This window comes from Cynocephalus volans, chromosome 5 (genome assembly GCF_027409185.1).
Source record: "Cynocephalus volans isolate mCynVol1 chromosome 5, mCynVol1.pri, whole genome shotgun sequence".
Taxonomy (NCBI): domain Eukaryota; kingdom Metazoa; phylum Chordata; class Mammalia; order Dermoptera; family Cynocephalidae; genus Cynocephalus; species Cynocephalus volans.
In genome coordinates, this window is record NC_084464.1 from 7,520,319 (window position 1) to 7,537,222 (window position 16,904).

Here is a 16,904-nt window from a genome sequence, read left to right on the forward strand (position 1 = left end):
TTTGAGCATTTAGTCTGAGAAATCTGTTTTGTGCTATTCACATGTTACAAATGTGTTTATTCTTATAGATATATCTTTAAAATATAATCAGATTTGGAAATCTGTATAATTCAAAGAGATGAGAAAGTATCTAAAAATTATCCAAATATCCAAATATTTGGTAATTTAATTATTAATAATTTAATCTTTAATTTATAATTAATAATTCTATTAATTATCATTAATACTTAATATCATTTAGATATTGAATAGATTATCTTCCCCCCAATTTTCATTTGATCTTTATACTTCAGAGTCAGTGTCACTTCACTCCATCAGTGTCACTTCCCTCCAAGTAACTTTCATTGATCATGTCTCTTGTTTTAAAAAGCCTCCTCAGGGCTTGACCCTTATTCTAGTGTGTGTTCATTTCTTCTCAAATTCTCTGCCCTTAGAATAGGCAAAAATGTATAAAAGCGGGGACACTATGTCCCACCTTAGAATGGTAGGTTAAATTCTCACTTTAGCAGGCATTTACATATACATTTGCTCTGGAAAGAGTTGCTTTGTGCCACAGCTCTATGTGTAACATGATATTGGATATATTTTATAATGCTTTGCATCACTTGGGATGTTTAAGTTGATATTGAACATGCTTGTTGTGTTGGGGGGAGGGGGCTTTCAGAGAAATGCATTACCCTAGATTTCAATTATATTAAATTTTAAATGGGTGAGTACTATAGGTTGAGAGATATAGACCACACATTTCAATCTGGTTACCATAAAAGGAATTTGTTTACCCATATACCGTGAAGCTTGATTTGATTCAGGACTCAGTGATGTGAACAGAGCTCAGTTCTCTCCATTTTTCTGCTTTGCCTCTTTAGTGCTAACACCTTTTTCAGGTAGACTCTTTTCTCATTGGTCAAGGTGGCTGCAGACAGATCCTAGGGTTTCATCCTTTTCTCATCCTTCTTCAGGTAAAACAAAAAACAAACCAACAATCTTGGTATGAAGCGCCAGCCTTCTTTCCCTCCTAGATGTTCTAACAGTCATATCTTCATCATGTGTCCATTCCTGAACCAATCTTTATGAGTGTAGGTTATGCCTAAATTAGTCAGGGCCTATCTCTGGATCTGCCTGTAGGCAGCCTCACCCAAACCCATGGCTGAAAATGGCCTGTGTTAGTGCTGGGGGCACGATTAACAAATGCCCACAACAGCATGACTTTCAAAAGTGAAATAAATTCCATCAGTCCTTTTAATATTTAGTATTTAAAATATTTATCTTTTAAAATTTTTTCATAGTTCCTCTGGTTTCCCTCTAGAAGTCCTTCCTTTGATCTCCCACAATTTTTGCACCATTTTAGCTTTTTATATGTAGTAATTTTTTTGGCATTGTTTTCCCAACAGACCTTAAATAAGACAATACGGAACATGTCATTTCACTTTTGTTTCTCCACAGCCTGCCTTGTACTTTTGCACAAAATACTATGGCACCTAGTGAATAATGAATAATGAATTTTTGAATGGATAAATGAGTCAGTGGTTCTTCATTCTCAAATACATATTTGTAACTACTGGACAAAAATGCCATATGAAATTTTAAAATTAATTTTCTATACATAATATTGCATATTTGAAAATACTATGTATTAATTATTGCAAATAAATACTTTTAAAAACTAAGTGAAAAGAGATACTAAATCTGAAATCTTACTAAATTATATTTATTAATTAACAGTGGGCTATTTTACTGACAAAGACAGGTGCATATGTTATCAAATGATCTGATCTTAGCCCTTGAAATGCTGCCTCTAATTGACTTTAAATGTTATCTTTTAATGAACTATAAATGTATTGAGCTGTTAGTGAACAAATTAGGGCTGGAGCCACAGAGCTACCAACAGATTTCTTGTCCACACATTGCCTATTTTGCACAATTCCTTTTGGACACCGATTTAGGTATTCGATGTTTTTCAAATTGCTGAATGGTGTGCTATGGCATGTCATGCTCCATGCAGAGTGCATTTTCACTATCAATTCTTATGACTGAGAGCAATTGTTACATGCCCTTCAGGTTGCCTGTAGGGAATCTTTGTTTCATTTAATTGGACATCTAATAGCACACTTTGTTTCCCAGAGTTGATCTTAGAAAATTCTTTTGGGAATTATAACCATTTCTATTTTGCTGCAAGCCCAGCAAATCTCTGCTGACTTCACATTGGATGCTACTCCACCAATGTTACATGCCTAGAGCACTGCTGCATTTGGCTCTTATCTTTTGATTTTGTTTTTATCTTGGAAAGTGTAGATGGGCTATGTAATATAAAGAAATCTAGCCATTTTTCATCTCCTCCTCCACTCTCTCAATCACTCTTTAATGATAGTAGCCTGGTTTCCATCCCCACTGCCAACTTAACAAGTCAGGGATGACGATTGCTAAATCCAGTGCATTTATAGTACTTACCTGATTAAAACTCTGTGCTACTTTTAAGTGGTCTATCATCTCAAAGCTATTCTCTTGACTTCTTGGGCCCCAGGTTTTTAAAATTCACTTTTTATTTTTGTGGTTATTCTTTTTATGACTTTTTTACGGGCCTTTCTTCCTCCTCTTCTTTCTTAAATGTTGATTTTAGTCAGAGTTCTTTAGCAGTCTTCAGCCCACTGCTCCTCTCACTATATAATATTTCCCCGAGTGATTTTTATCCATGCTTATGTTTTTAACCTATTACCATGTGCTAATTACTCCTAGATCTCTGCATCCAGGTGAAAGCTTGTGAGAGAGCAACACATCTATCTAGTCTGCTCAACTTATACATTTAAAAATACCCCCAACTCATCCAAAATGGACTTAATTATCATTACCTTTGAAATCTTACTTCCATTTCTGTTTTATATTTTCTATTTTAAAGGCACAGCTGCCCACCCATTCATCTAATTCAGAGATCTTGGAGTGATCCTGAACTCTTTCCATAACTTCCCATCCAGACCATCACCAAGTCCTGCCAGTTTCACTGTGGGTAAAGTCTCAAATTGTTTCAAATTTGTCAAAAATGTCTCAAATTGATCCTTTTCTTTACCGTCATTTTTTCCCCATCATTGTTCTAGTTCAGTTTATTATCATTTCTCTCCTCTGACTACAGGTAAAACATTATGATTAATTAAATAATACATAATGAGGGCTTATGTATCAGGGGCCCTCTGCTAAGTGCTGGAGATTTATTGTTTAAACTTTGCACGTGGTATTTATTCTGGCAAAAAGTATCCTACCCTCATCTCCACCTCAATCTTCATGCTCATTTCCTTGGAGTAGTGCACTTATTTATACCTGTCCTTGAAGCCTCAGCCCACATATCACTTCCCCTAGTAAGCTTTCCCTGGCTGTTCACTTTGCTCATTGTTTCCCCAGTCTCCTCTGCAGGCTGGGCCGGGTATACCACCCCGGTGCTCCCATAATATCCAAAGCATGACTCTACACTTGTACTTTTCTATTGTGTAATTTTATGTTTTTATGAGTTTACTGCTGGACTGTAAGGTCTTTAAAGGTAAATATTGTCTTAATTATCTTTGTGTTTCCAGTAGCACAAGTACATAGAAAATGCTTTTTAAAAAAAACCCCCAAAACCCCCAAAGTTCTTTAAATTAATGGATAAATGAATAATGGTAGCAAAATCCACATCTGAGTCTCATAGTAAAGAAATGATACAAATGCATTTTCTCTTAATATTTTATGGTTAAGAATCAGTATTGGGTTTTACTAACAGATCAGTGGTTCTCAGGCTATTGTTCTGAGATGCAATACTAAGATAACAATGTAACTGTGATTTTATTTGGCAATCTATTTAGTAAGTTCCACCCAAACAGTCATTGAATTAATGGTAAGTGCAGTGTATGGGCTGCATTCCAAATGAAGTAAGTGTATGTTGACAGTGAAGAGCAGGCTCATTAACCTTGAACAATCATTCCAATTATAAAGTACATGGACACAATCACTGTCACAAAATATCCAGACTAATTACTTCTAACCCTTTTGTTATGCAGGTATTAGAAATAAAACCTACTCTTACGTATATTCAATATTAATAGTGAAATCTCTGGAAAGAACATCGCTAAAAATTACCAAGAATTTTCACATTATTAAAATAAATGGATTAGTATTGTGCTTTTAAAATTATATGGGCAGCCACTGTTTTGTAGTATTTCCCACACACAAACACATTTGTAACAGAGATCTTGGTTCAGGCCATAAAAACAACATACAAATCAGAGCATTGTTCTCCGCACTCTTGTTGCTGCCTGAGGGAGAAAAGCATGTCCACTGTTCCATGACTGGAATGAAAGGCACACTGGGTTTTAGGTCAAATATCCATGGCATTGACGTGTATGACTATTCTACTGAGTATGATATATGTTAATATCTTCCCAGTGGTGGGCACGAGTGATATGCCTCAGTGCTCAACACAGCACACACAGCCCCTTTAGGTTTTCTACAGGTGTAAAATTAATGTATTTTTGAAATCCTGTGGAATGTGGTTCGTCTACGTGCAGTTAAATTGTACTATTGCTATGTGAGTTATCATATTTGTATAATTCTGTAAGGATGTCATCAACACCAGTTACTCTGATGATATTTCTTGATGGCACATTTTGGACAGCATTGTTGCATGCTAAACCTATTTACATTACTTTGTGGGACTAACAGTAACAGAAAAATCAAAACGTCATTGCTGATTGAGCACTGCAAAACGTAAGTACTGCACCCACATTGTGATTTCTAAAATGGTCAGTGGTACATTCGGAACATAATCGCATAATTCATCTACCAATCTAAGTTTCATGGACAGTAGAAACATGTTTATTCTCCCTAACATTTTAATTCCACTGTTATGAACAGTGACTGATCCATAATTCAGTGAATGAATGAGTTCTTGAGTGGTAGCATGGCATGTGGAAAAGGCATTGTCTTTGAAGGCATGAAGACCTGGAATTGAATCTTAACCTATCCACTTTCTGATTCCGTGACATCGATATCACTTCAAGTCTCTAAGCCTGGCTTTCCTCCTCTGTGGAAGGTGACTATCTCAGAGCTGTAAGGGATAAACGAGATATTGTATATAAAACATAAAGCACGCTTCCTGGAACATAGTAGGGGTTCATAATTGACAGCTGTTGTTATTACTAAACTAGGAAATGATTTTGTGCTTTTAATCCTCTCATTTGTTAGCCCTGAGCTGCTTAATAGTTCAGTTGCCTATTTTAACATCAGTCCTTTATGATGTGAGGCTTAGCTTGGTTGGATGATTACTGATTTTTATTGGTAAATGGCAAAAGTTTGCTGGATATGTATAAAAATAGATTTTTTCATTAATTAAAAGAAAAGTTTAGGGCCTCTGCTGGCCAAGGCTTACAGCCAGTCTGACCCTTACCCCAACTCCCAATAAAATTCAGCTGGTCTTTGTTTCTTAAAAACAAAACAAAACAAAAGAACTTTTCTACAGTACTGTGGATTGAATGTCTCCCCAAAACTCACTGAAGCTAGATCCCCATTGTAACGGCATTAAGAGGGTAGGAAATTAGACTATGGAAGTGTTGAAAGGTGGGGCCTTTAACAGGTGATGGGATCATGCAGGTCCTACACTCATGAATGGGTTAACCTATTAATGGGTTATCGGAGTTGTTCCAATTACTTTATGAGGAGAGCAAGAAAGCTAACACGCTCTCTTGCTCTTGCCATTCTCACCATGTGATATCTTGCATCGCTGTAGAGAGTCACCAAGAAGGCCCTCATCAGATGTGCCCCCCTGGACCATGGACTTCCCAGCCTCCAAAACTGTAAGAAATAAATTTCATTTTCTTATCAATTACCCAGTTTCAGGTACTATGTTATAAGCAACAGTAGACAGAGTAACACATATGGTGAGTCAAAATTGCAGTTTAAAATTCTAGAGATCATGTTTCCAAAGCAGCTTGATTGAATTTAAATTACCTATTCAATGAATGGCCCTAAACAGCTAGAGACAGTAAGTGATACAGGCATCCTGAATAGGAAGATATCTTTGTAAATTTCTTGATGAAGAAAAGTTTTGTGACAGAAGGAGAACTTGAGCTGAGTATTAACGTTTATAATTTTGATAGGAGCTACAGATGGAAATCTTGTTTGGGGCAAGGAGAAGGTTTGAAGAAGATAGCTCTTGTGGATGGTATAAGTTAGGATGCTTTTGGCTACAAGTGACAGCAAATTTAAACAGCTCTTTTTTCTTAAAATAAGAACATCGATCATCTCCCAGAGCAAGAAGGGCAGAGATAGGTGCTGCAGGGTGGGTTGGTTCAGCACCTTTGTTACTGCAGCAGGGACCTCAGTTCTTTTCATCTTTCAACTCTGGCATCCTCAGTGAGTCTACTTGATACTCCTACCTGCTGGCCTCAGAATGGCAGCCTGCGTTACTACAGTTTCAGACATCATATCCAGACATGGCAATGTCCAGTGAAAGAAGAAGGATGAATTTTCTTGTACCTCTTCAAGTTTATTATGGATGTGTTAAACATGCATAAAAATATAAAGATAACATAACAAATGCCCCTATTCCTACCACTCAGTTTAAGGAACAAAACATTAAAAACATAGTTATAAATCCCTGTGCATACCACCCCAAGCATGTTTCTCTTCCTCCCAATCTCTACCTTGGACTATTCTAAATTTATTATTTCTATGTGCTATTATAACATGGTTTGAATGTATATGTTCCTCCAAAATTCAGATGTTGAAGCCTAGTCACCAATGTGATGGTACTAAAAGTTAGATTCTCTGGGAGGTGATTATCTCATCAAGGCCCCACCCTCTTGAATGGGATTAATGGCCTTATAAAAGGGCTGGGGGAAACTAGCTAGGCCCTTTTGCTCTTTCTTCTCTTCTGCCATGTGAAGACACAGTGTTCATTTCTTTTTTGCCCCCTTCCACCACATGAGGACACAGCAAGAAGGTGCCATCTGAGAAGCAGAGAGCAGCCCTCACCAGACACCAAACCTGCTGGTGCCTTGATCTTGAACTTCCCAGCCTCTAGAACTGTGAGCAATAAATTTTTGTTTTTTATAAATTATGCACTCTGAGGTCTTTTGTTATAGCAGCAGAAACAAAGACACCATGCATGCCTTTATATCTTGCTAGATATATATGTATTCCTCAGCAATATATGGTATTTTTTTATGTTGTTAAACTTTGCATAAATGGTTTCATACTATACATAACCTTATAAAACTTGATTTTTCAATTAACTTTGTGAGACATGTCTATGTTAATTCATGTAGCTCTAGCACATTCATTTTCATCATGTATATGATCATACTTTATATATATACCTCAAAATGTTCAACATCACTAATCATCATGGGAATGCAGATCAAAACTACAATGAGATATCACCTCACACCTGTTAGGATCGCTACTATCGAAAAAAATAAAAAGTATTGGTGAGGATGTGGAGAAATGGGAACTCTTAAAGTACACTATTGGTGGGAATGTGAATTGGTGCAGCCACTATGGAAAACAGTATGGAGGTTCCTCAAAAAGTTAAGAATAGAACTACCATATGATCCAGCAATCCCACTTCTGGGTATTTATCCAAAGGAGTTGAAATCAGGATCTTGAAGGGATAGCTACACTTCCATATTCATTACAGCATTATTCTCAACAGCCGAGACATGAAAGCAAACAAAAATGTCCATCAGTGGATGTAGCATAGACACACAATGGAATATTATTCAGCCATAAAAAAGAAAGAAATCCTGCAGTATGCAACAACTTGCATGAACCCAGAGGACATATTGCTAAGTGAAACGAGCCAGTCACAGAAGAACAGATACTACCAGATACCACTTATATGAGAAATCTAAAATAGTCAGATACATAGAAGCAGAGAGTAGAATAGTGGTTTTCAGGGACTGGAGGGAGGGGGGGGGAAAGTAGGTATTAGTCAAAGGGTACAAAAGTCCAGTTATGCAAGATGAATAAGTTCTGGAGATATACCGTACGCATTAACAATAATGTGTTATATACTTGAAAATTGCTAAGAGATTAGATCTTAAATGTTCTCACCACACACACACACAAAAGCATATGAGGTGATGGATATATTAATTAGCTTGATTTAGTCACTTCCCAATGTAGGAACACATCACATTGTACACTATAAATATATACAACTTTTATTTATCAATTTTATCTTAATAAAGCTGGGGGGGAAACAAGTTTATTTCTCACTCATGCAAAACTCATTGCTGATGTTTCTGGTCAGTCAGCTCTCCTTTAAGCAGTGATCCAGGAATTCAGGCTTCTTTCATTTTTTGATGCAACTGTTTTTAGCATATGACGTCTAAGGTTACTGAAAGATACTCAACCTGGAAGTGACTTCATTTCACTGATCAGTCATGTTCCCTCACCTAGAAGTATGGTAGCTGGGAAACGTATTTAACTCTTTACGTTCCGTCCCTGCTCTACCCCATCACCCTCTCCTCTTCATGCTTTTCTTAAGACATGAAAAACTATATGTCCCTTCTCCCAATAACAACTCCCAACACTGAGCTGTAACAGCCTCAAGGAAGAGAGCCATGTCTACTAGTTTCTGTTGCAGTACTCGAACTAATGCTTGTTTCTGGTTAAGATGCCCTAATAAACATATATATAGTCTTATACAACGTTGAAGTACATTCAGAAACTCTATTTCACTTTATTCGTAGAACATTTTAAGGTAGGTAGTAAAAATATAATCATCTTCATTTTACAAATTAGAGAACTAAGGATCAGAGATGCTGAATGATTTGCCAAAGGGTACTTACCTAGGAAATGGCAGAGCTAGAACTGGAACCCTAAAATCTGAATCTAAATCCTCTCATCTTTATCACAATATCAAGTATATTTATTTAAGTACACCAAAGCCTTGCTTTTTTTCTAATTCATCCTGTATCCAATTGAATCACCAAATGTATTTATTTTTCTCATAATGTGTCTCCCTTTCTGAATTCCTATTGCAATCCAACATGGTTTAGGTCATTGTCATTTCCCGCCTAAGTTACTGCAAAAGCTTCTCAAATTATGCTTACTGCTTCTAATCTCTCCTCCCTCTAATTCATTCTTAACACTGTTGTCAGCATTTGTGGTACTCCCATGCTTTGACCCCTGAAATACCTTTCAGTCTTATGTCCTGTTACTCTCTAGGCCAAACACTCTATTCCAGTCAGACTAATCTACCAAGTCTCCCCTAAATTATCCATGTTGCAAATGTCCTATTTTGTCTCCCCAACAGCTATTTCCTCCCTATTCCCCAGTTTTGTTTCATTGTCTACTCCTCCCTTATGTGTCCCTGAGGTAAATCCTGACTAGTCTTAATTCAGTTTTGGAAACCCCACTTTTCTTGCTATTGATTGATTTATGCAAGTGTGTGGCCAATGACACATGATGGGAAATTCAGCAAGGAGCCTATGAAGAAAGGTTTTCTTACTCTTGTAATGAGAAAATAGGAACTTCAGTTTCCAAGATTATGACATAGTAGATATCCTTAAAAACATCCCCTTACAAAATACCTACATGGAAAAATAATACTGTATTTTTAAAATAGCTGAACCTGCATAAAGTACAGAAAATTTAGTATCCAAAGCTGAAAACTAAGCTAAACATCAGAGTGGTCCTTTGTCTCTGGCACTACTGTTGCCCTGGAGAAATTTGTCAATCTTGGTAACCATGATGATTGGGTTTTAGTGGCTGACTGGAGTCAGAAGATAGAGTCTTGGCCTGTGCCAAATGAGTAGTTTTAACCAAATTTCTTTGTCAAGTTGAGACACTCAAAGAGCTATACCCTTGGTCAGGTCCAGGACTAGGGTGAAACAAGTAAGTGCTTCCTTCAGTCACAGCTCTGTCCTTAGAGAATGGGTAGACTGCAAAATAAATCTACATGCCAGTAGTGGGAGAAGGCAGGACACTTGTCTGTCTCTGCCTAAGCACCCTGAAAATGTATAAAGAGAGAGCTGTTTACATATGAGTTTGGGGTTAAAAGTTGTATTTACTGCTTAGTCCAGTAAAATCGACGTCAGGATAATAAGAACTTGTCCTAGGTTGGTAGAGCCCCTGCTTGCCTGAGAGAAGCAAAAAGAGAGAAATAAATTCTCTCTAGATAATTTATAAATAAACTTCAATCCAGACCCATAAGATTCCTACAGAAAAAGCCCTACTGATCATGATCCCACAGCCCAAAACACATGAGGAGTCATAGCATCATGGGCAACAGTAAGCACGAGTGACAAATGGCAGAATCTGACAACCAAAACTTCCAATAATGGAGTTACTGGATAGAGAATATAAAATGACACTTTAAATATTTAAAGAAATCAAAGAACTGAAAACAGACAAAAATAAAATATCTAAAAAGCCAGACAGATGTAAACAACAACTAAATGGGGAGTCATAAATGAAAAGAGATAGCTAACATTAAAAACTCAATGAGTGGATTAAAGAGCAGATCAAGTACAACTGAAGTAAGAACTTGTTAATTAGAATTAGAATTGGGCCGGCCCATGGCTCACTCGGGAGAGTGTGGTGCTGATAACACCAAGGCCCCGGGTTCAGATCCCATATAGGGATGGCTGGTTAGCTCACTGTGTGAGTGTGGTGCTGACAACACCAAGTCAAGGGTTAAGATCCCCTTACTGGTCATCTTTAAAAAAGAAAAGAAAAAAAAAGAATTAGAATTAATAGAGAATTAGAATATATGTGCGTGTGTATTAATAATAGAACTACCAGATGATCCAGCAATCCCACTTTTGTGTGTGTGTGTGTGTGTGTGTGTGTGTGTGTGTGTTATATATTTTCAGAGTCAAGCACAGAAAGAGCAAGAGATGGAGATTGAAATAGGGATAAAGAGACATGAAAGATAGGTAGGAAACAGAATTAGAAGGTCTGTCATATGTCTAACTGGAATTCCAGAAGGAGATAATAAAGATAATGGGAAAGAGCAATAAGAATTTTTTTCTGAAACTGGTAGAACACAAAAATTCTCAAATTCAGAAAGTACAGTGAAGCCCAAACAGGTTAAATAAAAACAATAGGCAGTAATAAACATCATGATGAATTTGCATAACATTAAAACAGAGAGATCTTTTAAAAAGCCAGAGAGAAAAGGTAAATTATCCACTCAGGAATTAACAATTAGACTAACAGCAGACTTGAGAGCAGCAACAATAGAAACCAGAAGGCAATAATAGCATAATATTTTCAAAATGCTGTGATAAAATTTCTGTCAACCTGGAATTGAATATCAAGTAAGCTACCTTTTGAGGATAAGGGTGAAAAAGTATTTTTTAGACAAAAACTTAAAATATTTGCCATCAGCAGATACTCACTAAATGAACTCCTTAATAATGTACTGCAAAAGGACTGAGATGTGACAAGGTAAAATAAGGAGTGATTATTGTAGATTTATGAGTAAAGCTAAACAAAAACTGATTATTTGAAATTGTGACATATTTTCTAATTAATGAAATTTAAAACCACTATTAAATAAAGCTAAAATAATGGTCTACAGTAGGATGTAAGCCTAGAAAGGGATAAGCAGAGAGTTCAAAATCTTGTACTGTTGGGAGGAGGGAAAACTATTGAATAACCTTAGATTTAGTTAAATATGCTCACTAAAATTCAAAAGTAATCACAAAAACAATAATAGTACAGCATACAATTTTGAAAACACACACAAAAAAAAGACATAGGGAAAATAATTATCCAATCCAAAATAATGGCAGTAAAAAGAAGAAAAAAATGAGATGAATAAAAATTAAAATATAGAGATACGTTAGTAATCATAAATAAAAGTGAACTCTAGTTAAAAAATAAAAATTATTAAAAGGAGTTTTCAGGCGTCTGGTCAAGATGGCAGAATAGATGGTTCCCAGCGTCACTCCCACAAATCAACTAATTTACAACTATTAAAAAGCACGACAACCAAGCTGGGGCCACTAGAGCTCAGGGGAAGAGGAGGAGATACCTATGGAGTTCATGAAGGCAGAAGAAGCCACAACGAGAGAAAGAAAAAACTACTCCCACCATTTCGAACCCTGGCCACTTCAAAGCTGGAGCTGGTGAGTGCACAGAGCAAGAGCTGGCAAAGGCACAGCTGTGCCCTTCATCTGAAGTTGAAGGGGGGGGATGTGGAGAGAGTAGCCAATGGATACAAAATTGTAGAGAAACAGGAAGAACAAGATCTAGTGTTTTATAACAATATAGGGAGAATATAGTCAACAACAAATTACTGTATAACTTCACGTAGCTAACTGAGAGGATTTTGAATATTCCCAATACAAAGAGATGACAAATACTTGAGATGATGAATATGCTAAATACCCTAATATGATCATTGCGCACTCTATAACTGTACCCAAATATCACATTATACTCCATAAATATATGCAATTATCATGGGTCAATTAAGAAAAAATAAATTTAAAAGAAAAAACCTTTTGGAGAAAGAAGTAAATGAAAGTTTACCAGAAACTGGGAGGAAGGAATAAGTTATTGCTTAACGCATAATAGTTTATTGGTTATTGCATAATAGTTTATGTTTAGGATGAGGAAAAGGATTTGGAAAATAGAGGGGGTGGTCACATAGTATTATGAATATAATTAATTCCACTCAATTGTAGGTTTATAAATGCTTAAAATGGCAATCCTTATGTTACATACATTTTACCACAATAAAAATAAATTTAAAAAGAGAAAAGAAAAATTCCAGAAATAAACAATTTGTAGATTTTTAAATTGTGTACCTATCTGAGTATTGTGATGAAGTCTCATGCCATCCCACTCTGTCCCACCCAGGCCCTTTGTCTGGTGTATTCATTCTGCATATGCTACCCACTCATTAGTCACTGAGTAGCAATCTTGGTTATCAGATCACAAGAAAAAGAAGGGTTAGTACAGTACAATAAGATATTTTGAGAGGAAAAAGAGAGACCACATTTATATAACTTTTACTACAGTGCATTGTTTTAATTGTTCCATTTTATTATTAGTTAATTTATAAAATCTATAAGTTAAAATTTATCATAGGTATGTATGTATAAGGAAAGACATAGTATATACATAGGGTTTGGTTTACTGTCTGTCGTTTCAAGCATTCACTGGGGTCTGGGAATATATCTCCAGTGGATAAGGAGAGACTGTGTAGTTGGATCATTTTTCAAATCCTGCCAATCTCTGACATTTTATTGGAAAGTTTAATCCATATATTTTGAAATAATTGCTGATGAGTGTGGACTTACTTCTTGCATTTTGTTATTTTCTGCATGTCTTATAGTTTTTTCCCCCCTTATTTCCTCCATTGCTACCTTCTTTTGTGTGTAGTTGATTTTTGTAGTGAAAGGTTTTGATAACCTTCTTATTTCCTTTCGTGTGCATTCTATAGATATTTTCTTTGTGGTTACCATGGGTCTCACATTTAGTGTTCTAAATTTGAATTGTAGCAGCTTAATTTCAATAGCATACAAAAACTCTGCTCTTATACAGCTCTGTTCATCCTTTATATTGTTGATGTCACAAATTACATTTTTAGGGCTGGCTGGTTGGTTCATCAGCCAGATAGATAGAGTGTGGTCCTGATAATAGCAAGGTCCCCCCAAAATTATATTTTTATGGATTGTGTGACCAATAATATAGATTTATAATTTGTCTTTTATTTATGCAGTTGTCTTTTAAATCATGCAGAAAATAAAAAGTGGAACTACAAACCAAAATAATTTTTTTTAGTTAATGAAATAAATAGGTACATCAATGGTTATATTTTATCTGTAGCATAGTGTTTCAGAAGTTAAAAATACATCTATTATTTTTTATTAAAATAAAGTTCTTTTTTTTTTTTTCTGACCGGTAAGGGGATCGTAACCCCTGGCTCGGTGTGGTCCACACCACGCTCAGCCAGTGAGCACACTGGCCATCCTTATATAGGATCCGAACCCATGGCCTCGGCCTCTCAGTGCCACACTCTCTTGAGTGAGCCACGGGGGCCGGCCCAAGTTCATATTTTTTAAAAGCGCATCCATTTAACTTAAATTTAGAAAACTGAATATTCAAAAAATCTCCAAAGTAATAGTATCTAGTTGAATCGTCTTCAACTTATTCAATTAATAATCAATAACCAATAATCAAGTTCAAAGCAAACCCATAACAAGGATATTCAGATAGATTTATAAATTAATTATCTTAACAGTACACTACTTAAAATATATAGAACCAAATTTTTATAAATGTTATACAAAATTGCTTACAAATTACAAATAAGAAATGGAATTTAAAAAAACATAATCATCTGGGCCGACCCCGTGGCTCACTCGGGAGACTGCGGTGCTGGGAGCGGCGCTGGGAGCGCCGAGGCCGCGGGTTTGGATTCTATATAGGGATGGCCGGTGCGCTCACTGGCTGAGCATGGTGCGGACCACACCAAGCCAGGGGTTACAATCCCCTTACCGGTCACAAAAAAAAAGAAAAAAGAAAAAAAAAAAAACATAATCATCTAATAAAGCTATTTCTCCTTTACTAGTTTTTGTTTGTAGTGTTTGGAAGAAGTGTTTAGTGTTTGGTTTTTAACTTTTTCAATGCAGGATAGCAATACATGGCTAGGCTGGTATCTTGAATTTAAAAACATGATGACGAATACACTGAGAAATGAGCAGTGAGAAAATTACAAGGGAGCTATCAGATGTAAAACTCCATGAGCTCTTGACTTCACATGTGTGCAAATAATTTATCAAAACAAAGGAGCTATAATGTTAATATGGCCTGGATTTCAAAAGAAGTACTCATTTTATTCCTTTTTCTAAAAGTGTAAAGGACGGAGAAAAATTAAAACACATAATAATTCTGTAACCCAAGAGATAATAATTGGAAATGTAACCTAAATCCTAGGTATTTTAACAGTAAAAGGCATATGTTGAGAGAGAGAGAGAAACAGAGAGAGACCTTACATGAGTATACTCTTGCTGAACCTTTGACTGACGTACCAGATATTCATTATGAGCGTACTTTACTTCTATTATGCCATCTGATTTTGTTTTGAATTTGAATTTCTACCAAATCCATTCTTTTATGATAAGTATGGAAATGTGTTTTTTTTATTTTATTTTATTATTGTATCCTCCATTATCTTTGAATTCCTATAACTGGAATATCATTAAACTTGTCTCTTGTAAGTGCCACACTCTCATTTGTCATTGTACTTCTAAAAAACTTAATCCTTAGGTATTTGAGGTTTTCTTTGGGAATCTTTTTAGGAGCGTGCATTTCACTGATGAATTTGACTGAGACGTTGAAAATATAATGGTACAGTATTACGTTAATCTTTCTCATTAATATTTTATGTATTAATGCTGGGGACTTAGTCCTTCCTGAAATTTTTAGTCCTATTTCTTCTAAAGATTCATAGTCAGCTTGACTTAGAATCCATGATAAGTGAAAGATATGATTCCTTACCTTGTCTCTCTCTTGACAGCGGGTGGGTTCTGTGAGTTGATTTTTCTTAGGCTCTCATTAAACACACTGGTTTCTAGAACTAAAGTCTAACAGAGAACCTCATAGCTATTTTCAAATATTTGTAGTGGTTTCATATGTAAAATAATTTAGGAGAATTTATGTAAATAAGAGGAGTAGAAGTAAAAGCAATGAAACAAAGCTACAGGAAGAAATTTTCAGCATTGTGTAAAGAAAAAGACTTGGCACTAACAGTTTTATAAGCCTGCCTCTGGAGGCAGTAGGGTGGAGAGGTTGACTATGGCTTCCCATTGACTTCAAATCCGCTACAACCACTTGTCAGCTGTGTGATCTGTGTGTGAGTTTATTCTGTGAAATAGGTGTAATAGTAAATCCTCCCCCATAGGGTTTTTGTAACGATTAAATGAGAAACTTCCTGCCAGGCACTTACAATTGTGTCTGGTACAGAATACACATTCAATAAAAGTTAGCTTTATTATTGTGGAATAGGCTGTCTGCTTTTGTATGTTCTCCATCATTAGAGGAATTTAAGCAGATGTGGAATAATAAATTGGTAGGGATTTTATAGATAAGATTTAAGCATTGGGTAACTCCTTCAACTCCTGAGATTTGTGTTTCTATTATTTTGTTTCCAGTGATTACCAAAGTATTTTTCATATATGACAATGGTGGTATTAACCTAAATAACATGCTTTTATTCCTGGTAATACTATTCCAATGATACAATCTCCTATAGGCAATCTGGGACCTCAGAGTATGCCAAAGAAAACCACTGCTTAAATCTAGTCTCCATGCTGACCTTCTGGAGCAGACCGGCATAGAGGGCAGAGACCTAAACAGATAGACTGTGACCTCAATTTAAGGAAAACACTAAAGAACAGCTCTTTTGATAATTTATAATCTTTCCTATCTGATTGCAAAATTTAAAAGGGCCATAACATTCATTGTTGGTAAGACATAAATGGGAAAATAGACACTGTAACATATTGTTAGTGGGAATATAAATTGGAAACATTTTGGAAAGAAAGCTGGCAATGTCTATTGTGATTTAGCATACATGCTCTCTTTTACCTGCCAACTCCACAGCTTTCCCTGTAGAAATATAAACATCATCATTTAAATCCACATTAAAAAATCTTTATTGTGGCATTGATTGTGGTGGTAAAAAAAAATTTGAAGCAATTTCATTGTCTATTAATAGGGAAATAGTTAAATGCAGTACATTCTTACTATAGAGTATTCAGTGACTATTTAAAAGAATGATATAGGCTTCTATCTGTTGACTTGAGAAGCCCTTGATGTAATGTTAAGTGGGTAAAGCAAGTTCCAGCATATTTACAGTATTACCTAATGTTTGAGACAGCAAACAAACCAACAAACAAAAACAACTTTAAATCCTCTTT